This window comes from Syngnathoides biaculeatus, chromosome 10, assembly GCF_019802595.1.
Source record: "Syngnathoides biaculeatus isolate LvHL_M chromosome 10, ASM1980259v1, whole genome shotgun sequence".
Lineage (NCBI taxonomy): Eukaryota > Metazoa > Chordata > Actinopteri > Syngnathiformes > Syngnathidae > Syngnathoides > Syngnathoides biaculeatus.
Window position 1 is genome coordinate 29,665,603 of NC_084649.1, and position 10,570 is coordinate 29,676,172.

Genomic DNA, 10,570 nt, shown 5'->3' on the forward strand with positions numbered 1-10,570 from the left:
CTTCAAATTTCTGGGAGTCTACATCACGGACAAACTCACTTGGACTGTAAATACCACTGTGGTGGTGAAAAAGGCCCAGCAGCAATTCCACTTCCAGAGAGTGCTCAGGAAGAAAAACTTGGAAGCTAAGCTGCTGCAGGCCTTCTACAGAACACCATGGAGAGCATCCTCACATAATGCATCACAGTGTGGTATGCTGGATGCACAGCTGCGGAGAGGAAAGCTCTGCAAAGTGGTCAACAGTGCCCAGAAGATCACTGGCTGCTCTCTGCCCTCCCTAGATGACATTGCCAACGTCCGCTATCACAGCAGAGTCACTAACATTGTAATGGACTCTTCACATCCTGGTCATCACCTGTTTAACCTGTTGCCCTCAGGCAGGCAGTACAGGTCCCAGAAAATACAGACAAGGACAGCTTTTTCCCTAGAGTTATCAATTCCTTGAACTCAAAACCAGTAAACATAACAGTACTGTAATGGAATATTATGCAACAGCACTTTTGTGTATTTATTTTTTTTTTTTTAGAAATAACTCTGCCTTGATGTTTTATCTGTTATTTTAACCTAAGATGTTCTTTGATTTTTTTATTCTATTTTATTGCACCTTGTGGAGAAGCACTCATTTTGTTGTATGCACAGCATATAATGACATTAAAGGCTTTTGATTGATTGATAACTGTCTTGTTTTGTCTCTGTCCCTCTAACTTTAATATAACGAAAGGACTTTTCATCTAATCTCTAGTAAAGGGTGACAACTCATAAGACTTGTACCTTTTCCTCTCTTTGCAAAGACTTTTTGTAATGAAATTACACAAAGACAAGATTGTCTCTTTGCTTATGGTGTGAGAAAAAGATTTTGCCGAAACAGTTGGTGTCAGAAGTGGGATTCCATTGATTGTCGCTCCAGAGGCTCTCCCGACCGGTGAGGGATCATTCGGGACGAGCGTACTAATCCTGCTTTTACCAAAGAATAAGGACGGGCTACTGCTTGACTGCCTTCCTGGATCGGCCATCACCTCGGGATTCCAAACGAACCACAACAAAGAATTACAGTAAAGAATTTTACCATTTATTTCTTGATTTTTGGTGGGAAGAATCTTGTCTTTGTATTAAGGGGTATTGGTAGTTCTTCTCCCCATGTTCCATTGGTAGGGTACAGGTCTGTACCATAAAGTACAGTTCAGTGAGGGGTTCAAGGCTGCAAGATCTAACTGTGTGGGGTTTGTGTTCCCAGGTTTAAAATTCAGTGAGGTGTTACCATATAGCAGGGGATAGAGTTCCTGGCCTTAAACTCAGTGAGGGAGTCGGCGCCTCAAGATCTGACGGTGAGGGATTTGTGTCCTTAAGACCCAACAGTTAGGGGTTTGAGGCCCCGAAAATTTCATACAAGACATTCAAATATTGTGATAAATAGAAGCACTTCTAGAAAATGGCGAGTGGGAAGAGAAAAACCAGTGATAAGAGCAAACACAGGGATTTACCAGTGTACACATCACCAATCATGACCCATATGAGGGGGAAATATGTGGAGAAATCTACAATGCGGGAAGAGAAACGCGGGACGTTTAAGTATCCAGCAGTTTCAACATTTAAAGGTCCACTGACAGCCAAAGATACATTTTAAAATAGTTATGAAAACTACATATAATATTTTTCATTTCAATGTCCATACGAAAAAAAAAGCAAGCGGCGAGCATGTCAATGCGTAAAGTTGCGGAAGTCTCACTCGACATCCCAGTGGCAGCCATATTGCCTGCAACGTCATTTGCAGATGTCACATTGGGACAGTGGCCATTGAGAATACGCTGCACCACCTGCTATGGGAGATGAACAAAAGTGATTTTCGGATTTTTCTGACACCCCTTCTGAGACTGAAGCTAATTTCGAAGAAGAGAACAGCTCAGAATCAAGTGAAGTGACCAGGCGCATATTACCCTGTGGTTTCAAGCCATATTTAGATGATATGCGGATCACTTCTAACTAACAACAGAGTCCCCGACAGATGGACGAGGAACTCGATGATATATTCATTGATATGACAGGCCTGTAATTGTTCTATTTCCTAACTCTTTTACAAGTCTTGTGTATGTAGCGTACTCAGGAGGACCCATGCCGGGCAAAGTAACTAATTCAGGGGTGCTGTAGGAATAATTGTGAATATAATGATTATACATCTGCATTATACATCTGCTTCCAGTAAAGAAACGCTTTGCTCTGTTCTAGATAACGTGGCAGCCGCCGAGCAGGAGATAGCAAGAACAAAAACATCTAATCATCAGAACTGTTAGAACTGCTGCCTGTTAAAGAAATGATGACCACACATGCACACACACATGAACAAATAAGTACACTTTGTTTCCAACTGTTTTGCTTGCCGTCTTCTTTTTGTAACATTCATGTAAATAAGGGGCGTAATTGTACGACACAGTTGCTCTCCTCTCTCCTCGCAAGACTTGAGCTGGTGTCTTTGCTTCCTTTTTGTCCAGTTTAATGAATGTCTAATTGGTAAACATGACATTTACTTGGTCCTTCGAGCCGGATCTCAAGATACCTGAGGTTTCCACGGGCTGAGTCGACATCCAGGCAAAGACCGTGGCCACGGCTCTTGAGACCCTTTCCGGGACTGGGCCTCGACTTTGCGCCTGGAGGCTGAGGGTTGACGAGAAGCTGAAGGAAGTGAAGACATCTCTGGTGAGTAGGAAACTCCCACACTCATGAGGAATGAGTGAATACGCATCTGGGTAACTACGGCAGAACCAAACCTCGAGAATACTAGTCCCTATCGAGTAGACTAATTAGTCTATAAAACCGAGAAAAGGGCAACATGTGTCCTGTACGTGAGGTCCGTGAAACGTGTGCATGTGTAAAAGTGTAAGTGGAGGTTCGCTACCTCATTTGAAGAGGAAATTGAGTGACAACTGTTTGAGGATGCAGAGGTAAGAATTCTCCGCCACTTGTGGTAGAAGCTTGAGAATTACCTCAAACAGAAAGTAATTGTCACCCTGTTCAGGGGGAAGTCAGTATAGTCACCCTAGGTGAACCACTGACTCCAACAGGGGAAAAACAAATAGCAAAATAGTTGATAAATAGCAAAATAGTTGTTACAGAAAATCTAAAAAAAAATGTAAAAAAAAAAAATGAATGTGTAAGGACTAGAAGTTTGTAGAAAGCCAATGTCCCACTAAAACATCTAAATTTGTTGCTAACAGAATATGGCTTTTGCTGGCCAGATCAACATACACACAAAAAATATATATAGTTAACCAGCAGGATAAAATAAGAGAGAAACACACACATACAAAAAAGAAAAAAAATGGACTCAAGATGATGTGAAAACAGCCATAAAATGTATCACATCTCCTAGAGTTGATGGAACATAATTCTTCCAGGGAACGGAAGACTTGAGAAAATCTTACAACATAAATGGTGTGCAAGTACAAGAAAGTTGGAGGACAGCAAAGTACTTTCTCACAGCACCAGGGAGTTCAAAGGTTAATATAGCACACTTCTGCTAGATTTAGACAAAAAGCATTTTTTTTTCTGCCATTGGAAGAGCAAAACAAAACAACAATGAACCATTTGAAGAATATAGAATTGGAATGACTGCATGTTTTAAAGCAAACAGTGGCATTCATGAAGATCACACTTCAGGGAGTGTGTATCAAGAGCAATTAAAAAATGCTCTTCATGCGAATTCAAATAATCCTACAAAACAATGGACTGAAAAACATTGGGTTGGCAAACCGACTGGCAGCCTATAACAATACGTGAACCAAGCACTACAAGCAGAAAAGAGTGCTACAAAATAAGAAAAAGAAAGTTGACACCTTTCTGACAGAGGAAGAAATTTATGGAACTTTATGCAAAACATTTAATAATCGTGGCCATAGATGAGGAAGAGGCAGGGGAAGAGTAATGGGGAGGAGATGCAAATTTGATCAAAAAGAAATTATTTGCTGGTGTTGTGGAAAAAAATGTCACATTTCACGTGACTGCCCTAAAATAAAACACCCACCACCGATAACTAGAGCAGCATTATCCTCATCAAAATGTCACAACTAATGCTCCCAAAATGCAACTTTTAATTTGCCCCAATACAACATGAGATGGCTTGCTGAAACTAGGACAGGGCTTGATTCCCTCTCTGACAGGAAATATAGAAGTAAAAAGAAAAACAAGGAATTACTGGGAGGACAGTTAAATATCTTACAAAATAGGAGCCCAACACTTTTAGATACTCCAAACACACCTCTCACAAGAAAAGGAGATCTCTTGCTGCAAACAGCTGGAGACATTATTGAACAACCACAAAATGACGTAGGAAGTGACTCATTGCATGTGACTATGTAGTATAAGACACTGTAAACTTATAACAGCCCACACCAGACAAAATCATGATTGATTATCTGTACTCAAATGGTATATCAGTCGTGGTGGCAGGAACAAGACTGACTGACAAACTAAATGCATTACACAGGGAATGGACAGCACCACACACGTCATTGGACAAACAAATTTAACAGGAGTGGAAGAGTTTGGGACAATTTGTATTGGTAGCACAAAATGTTCCTGAATGGACAGAAAAAGAACCACATTTGGATTAGGACGACTTAACTGTACAGACTCGGGATTGCAAAAAAACGCTTACTTTCATAACGGGTTTTAACCGAACAGCTGTAGAAAAAAAACAATTAACCGGGTTTAAAACCGGTACCATTGTGGTGTTTACATAATTCACCCCCGGGACCTCGAGTTGGGGTGCGGGGTTCCGCACGGACTGTTTTTGTTGTTGCTCTTCCGGAGTGACGAGTTCACAGAGTTCCCCCCGTTATGCGAGTAGTGTTTTGATGTCTGCCAATAAAACAAGTTTTGTTCCTGTGCCCGACACTCCGCCTCCGACTCCTTTTCTCCGGCGCTACACCATCGATCGTTAATTTACTCCGCGGTAATGGGGTAGTTTGTATACAATATAACAAACAAGCTTGTTGAATGTGGCTTTCAACAACGCACTCGTGTAAGTTAAATTTTTGTTATTTTTTTTGTAAAAATGTTTTAATGTTAATGTTTAATGTTAATGCAGCCCTATGGGGGCACAAACCAGTGCAATCTGTAGGCCGGTCCCAAGCATGGATAAATGCAGAGGGTTGCGTCAGGAAGGGCATCCGGCGTAAAAACTGTGCCAAACAAATATGAGCGTTCATCTAAAGAATCCCATACCGGATCGGTCGTGGCCCGGGTTAACAACGCCCGCCCCCGGCACTGCTAACCTGCAGGGCCTCGGTGGAAATTCAGCTACTGTGGGTCGAAGACAAAGAAGAGGAGGAAACCGGATCCAGCGTCAGAAGAAAAAGAGGAATGCACAGAGCCTACAACTGAGTGTAGGGACTTTGAATGTTGGGACTATGACAGTTAGAAGTGCTGCCTGTTAAAGAAATGATGACCACACATATACTCACCAATTTTCCCACACACATGCACACACACATGAACAAGTACACTTTGTTTCCAACTCTTTTGCTTGCAGTCTCCTTTTTGTAACATCCATGTAAATAATGGGTGTCTTAAAATTAAATAGAGGTGGTGAGGAGAGGATAATCAGAGAGTGGAGTAGTGAATTGTACAAGACAGTTCCTCTCCTCTCTCCTTGCGAGACTTGAGCTGGTGTCTTTGCTTCCTTTTTGTCCAGTTTAATGAATGTCTAATTGGTAAACCTGACAGGTGCCCAGACACCGGTGGCTGATGTGGGGGAAGAGCTCCTTTCTCTTCGCTACACACGGCCAAAACACCTCCCTGCCCAATCCACCTCCGCATCGAGGCCAGCGCCGGGCCACCGGCAGGCTACATCATCGCCAGGCCGGCGGCGGGCTACATCATCGCCAGGCCGGCGGCGGACTACAACAACGCCGGGCCACCAGCAGACAACAACAACGACGGGCTGCGCACATCGACACATTTAGCACCCCTGATTTATGTACTTTATGAAGTTATTATGACGCGGATCTTTTTGTTACGTTCTGAGAGAAGGATTACGTCGTCGGACGCGGATGTAGCTTTTTATTATTGCTGCTTTAGGAGAAGTTTTTCGAGTTTGGTGACTATCATCTAGTTAGCTAGTATTACACGCTACTAAACTGTCTTTGTACTTCTATTCTGTTATTGTTTTATGTTGTATTGTATGACTAAATTGTCCTAAACTCAATATAAGTGCTTTTTTATGTTTTGCCCGTAAGACCAAAAGGATTTATTCAAAATTCACACGTAACATATGCTATAAACTATTGGACAAATTAGTCCCCCACTGCTATTATCTTTTTAATAGTTCTATTCACACGTCATTTAGAATTCACAAAGCTCTCGTCCTTTGCACCTGTACAATCATTTTTCACGACGAACTGGGTGTTTGGAAAAGTGTGAAGAGTGAATCCATCCTCCCGAGTGTTCGAGCAATATCCAGCAATACAACAATCCGGCATTATGGCTAACAGGCAGAAAAAAATGCTACTTTTCTGCCGGTAAAACAGGTATAAACCCACAAAGCCGCCAATGTAGGCATCTGCAAAAAATGTCACTTTCTGGTTCTTCAACACAAATGCCTTGAGAGGATTTTCATGGCAGGAGATGCAAAAATCCACATTCAATATCATCTTGACGTGTGGTGAAAAAATGGATAGGTCAATTCCGGCTGACTTTTTTTAATGAAAAACATACTAAAAAATTATGTTTTAAATGTCAGTGGACATTTAAAAGAAGGTTGGAGGAGTTGAAGACTAGTTTAAAGAAGAACAAAACAATTAAAATTAAGGATTTAGAAGACGAAAAATTCTGGATATTTGGATATATGGTTGACAGAAGCTAATTAAGCGAGAGAGGAGAAAGAATTTGGAAGGGGAAAAGTGAAATAAATAAAGTGAAAATAGAGTATAAAGAAACTGATGACTGTGTATCTCCTCCTGTGACACTGTGTCTGAGGTTGCCTGGTGGAATAAGTCAGGACAACAGCAGTGACTGGTTGCCCCATATCCTACACAAGTCAAACAGAAACCTGAGCAACCAAGTAACGATGATGACCAGTGGCCCCCTCCTCTGCTTACAACCACTCCATTCCCTCCCCTCTGCACACAAGCTGTTATTGTTGCTGCTGCTCCCTCCTCCTCTCAGCCGGTTCAGCTGGCTGCTGCTGGCAGCTTGCCACCTCTTGTCATGGGACAGGAAAAATGGGTCCTGGGTCCCAGAAGGCTAAAATGGATCCGAACTTCCGTATGCCAATGATGAATGGTTGGGGATGAAAGGCCAATCAAAGAGTGGCCACATCCCAAAGACGGTGGCCAAAAGCTGCGTCGAGCTTTCCTCCAGTTAACCTGACAGTGGAGGCCCATTGGCAGTGAGGTCCGCAAAATTCTTCTCTTCCATTTTGGAGCGGAGAATTTTGGCGAAATTCATATGATAGAGGAACAGGGGGAGTATGACCAGCTGCAAGCGAGCACTGCCTCTTCGAACTCGAATGGACAATGGGAAGTGCGAATAACAGTCATAGGGGAGGCGTGAATGGTGCACTTCCCACTCTGCCCAGACCTGTCACGGATGCGCGCCTGCGTGAAAGCAGCAGGGAGACAGCAGCTGAGTATTTGCACAACCTCATGGACATTTGTGAAAGCCATTTTGGACTTTCTAAACCAGCCACTTATGATGACAAGGAGAGTCCCTTCAAGTCCATTGTGAAAGCAGCATTTGTGGATGGTCAACGTTCCTCATTGACCAAAATCATGGCTAACACCCTGATTGGCGGCTGGTCAAAAAAACGCCTGGCAGAAATTATGCAACATGTCAAACACGCTGAGACCAAAGAATGCAACCAGAAAAAGAAGGAAGAAGAGGATTTGGTAAAGGCATCACTGAATGTACAACCAGCGATGGCAGAACAATTTCAAAGCAGAAGACACGGTAGACAAGGCATGATACATGGAGGGGGTAGAAGAGGCTGTGACAATGCCAACTGGGAGGGTGGTGACTTCAATCATGACACTTGCCACTACTGTGGAGAGAAGGGACATTGGCAAATGGACTGCCCGAAAAGAAGTCAAAATGTTATCCCAAACTGTTACAGGCGGAGTGGGGGGATCAGCTCGCGTGGTGTCGCATCTGACTGATTCCTGACAGGCCCAAGAGCAGCACAGTTGACCGGTGATAAACAAACACACACAAAAAACAGAAAAGATATATTTACATACCCTGGTTCATGTGCATTCAACGGCTTTGGGCCAGATGTGCTGTTCAAGCATCTGTTTGTGGTGTGATCCACATGTCCAATCAATTTGGTGGGAAGGGATCTCATGCTGAAAAAATACACTGCCGATGGTTTTGAAATTACGCATCTGGTAAAGTGTGGAATCCTCACTTGTGAGATTCAGCCCCAACAACCCTCAATACATCATTGGGGAATCAGCGATCCAATTAGCAGGTCAGTTCATTTCTCACAGTTCTGACATAATTAGCAGCAATAAATTGCATTGTTCAACAGGTGCATGAAAGACCAGAGCAACAGTTTGAGACTTGACAGAGGCCGAAATGACCCCCTTAAGTGTCACTGACATCTAGAACATAAAATTTAGTATGTTGTTCACCAAAAAAAAAATCATCCAGAATGGACTCATCCCTTTGTTCACAGCACGTCAGAATGTTGGTGTATATCAATTTTTCCATCTCCCGCCATGAAAAGTCTCTCAAGGGTTTTGTGTTAAAGAAGAACCATGAAGTGTTATTTTTTGCAGACGCCTACAGTGGCGGGGTCAAGTGTTTATACCTATTGTACCAGTGAGAAATTTGCCTTTTTCTAGCCAAAACGCCGGCTCGTTGTTTTGCTGGATTTTGCTCGATCACTCGGGAGGATGGATTCACTCTTCACACGTTTCCAAACGACCTGTTGAGAAAAATGTATTGCACAGGTGCAAAGGACAAGAGCTATGTATGTTACAAATGACAGGTAGGTGTGTATGGAGTTATAAAAAAATAATAGTTGAGGGGACTAATTTGCCTCACAATTTATAGCATATGTTACGTGTGAATATAATAAATATAAACCCCATGATCAAACTGGCAAAATATAAAAAAACACTTGTATTGCGTTTAAGATTTTATTTAATCACACAATACAATACAACACAAAACAACAACAAAATAGAAGTACAAAGACAGTCTAGTAGCATGTAACACAAGCTAACTAGCCAAAACGTATGGTCACCAGACTCGTCTGTGTACTTCTCCGAAAGCAGCAGTATAAATAAAAAGCTCCCTCAAGAGCCATCCTTGTTCTTATAGGAACATTCTAAAAGTCCGCGTCCGACAACATAATACTTCTCTGAGAAGATAACAAAATAACTAAGTCATAATAACTTAATAAAGTCAGGGGTGCTCAATGTGTCGATGTGTGCCGGCCACCGTTAGCAGTGGCTCGGGCCGCCGTTTCACCCAACGCAGAGGTGGGTCGCGCTGTGAGGCTGGCTGGCCCGTGCTGACGCACCATTGACAAGGATGAAAAAAGAGCTCTCACCCTCACCGGCCACCGGTGTCTGGGCACTTCTGACGTAATTACTTTGCCCAGCATGAGTCCTCTTGATTACGCTACATCCACAAGACTTGTAAAAGGGTTAGGAAATCAAACAATTATGGGCCAGTCATTTTGAATATTTCATTGGGTCATTTGTCCTGCTCATCTGTCTGTTGCGGTGCCTGTTGTTAGTGGAGAAGTAATCCGCATATCGTCTAAATATGGCTTGGAACAATATGGTAAAATGGCCCCGGTCGCTTCACTCGCTTCTGAGATATTTTCTTCTTCGAAAAGAGATTCAGTCTCAGAAGGGGCGTCGGAAAAATCCGAAAATCGCTCTCATTCATCTGCCATTGCATTTGGCACAGCATGTTTTCAATGCAGGGGGCTCTAGTGTGATGTATGCACAAGACATCACAGACAATATTGCCGGCACTGGGATCTCGAGTCATACTTTTGATAAAACGCTCCCAGCTCACTTTTTCCGACTAGTATTATCATCAAAGTATTATATGTAGATTTGACAACAAAATCTATTTTAAAATGTGTATTTTGGTGTCAGTGGCATCAAATAGTGGTCTTTTTTTGTGAGAAAGACTATTGCCCAGCATCTGTCTCACAAACACCAGCGTACTGTCTTTGATGTTTTCTGTTCAGCACCACACATTTCTTTGGCAAAACAACCTGCGGAAAAATGTCAGGATGTAGGCCCGTTTATCGATGTCAGCACGCAACTGATTGGGCACGAACATCAGGTCCGACAATGTGCTTTCAGATTCTGTCAATGCACGGAGAAAGGCATTTAGTGCCACATACGTGCCCCGCACTCTGTTTATCTCACATTGAAGTCGACCTTGATCTAATATCAATCGTTTCACACACAAACTCCAATGGACATTTCTCCTCTGCTGGAGCAGGTCCCATCAATACTGTGGGGGACCAATAAGCATGATGTTGGGCTAATTAAAACCTGTCCACCGGTTCAGATTGAGCCAAAATCATCTTATTGCCCTAGACAATGTCAAT

General features: G+C 42.7%; 1 protein-coding gene across 8 annotated transcripts in view; it reads right to left on the reverse strand.

Moving 5' to 3' along the window:
* Window positions 1–10,570, reverse strand: part of mtmr14 (myotubularin related protein 14) — a 114,432-nt gene that overhangs the window by 57,942 nt on the left and 45,920 nt on the right. The window lies entirely within an intron of this gene.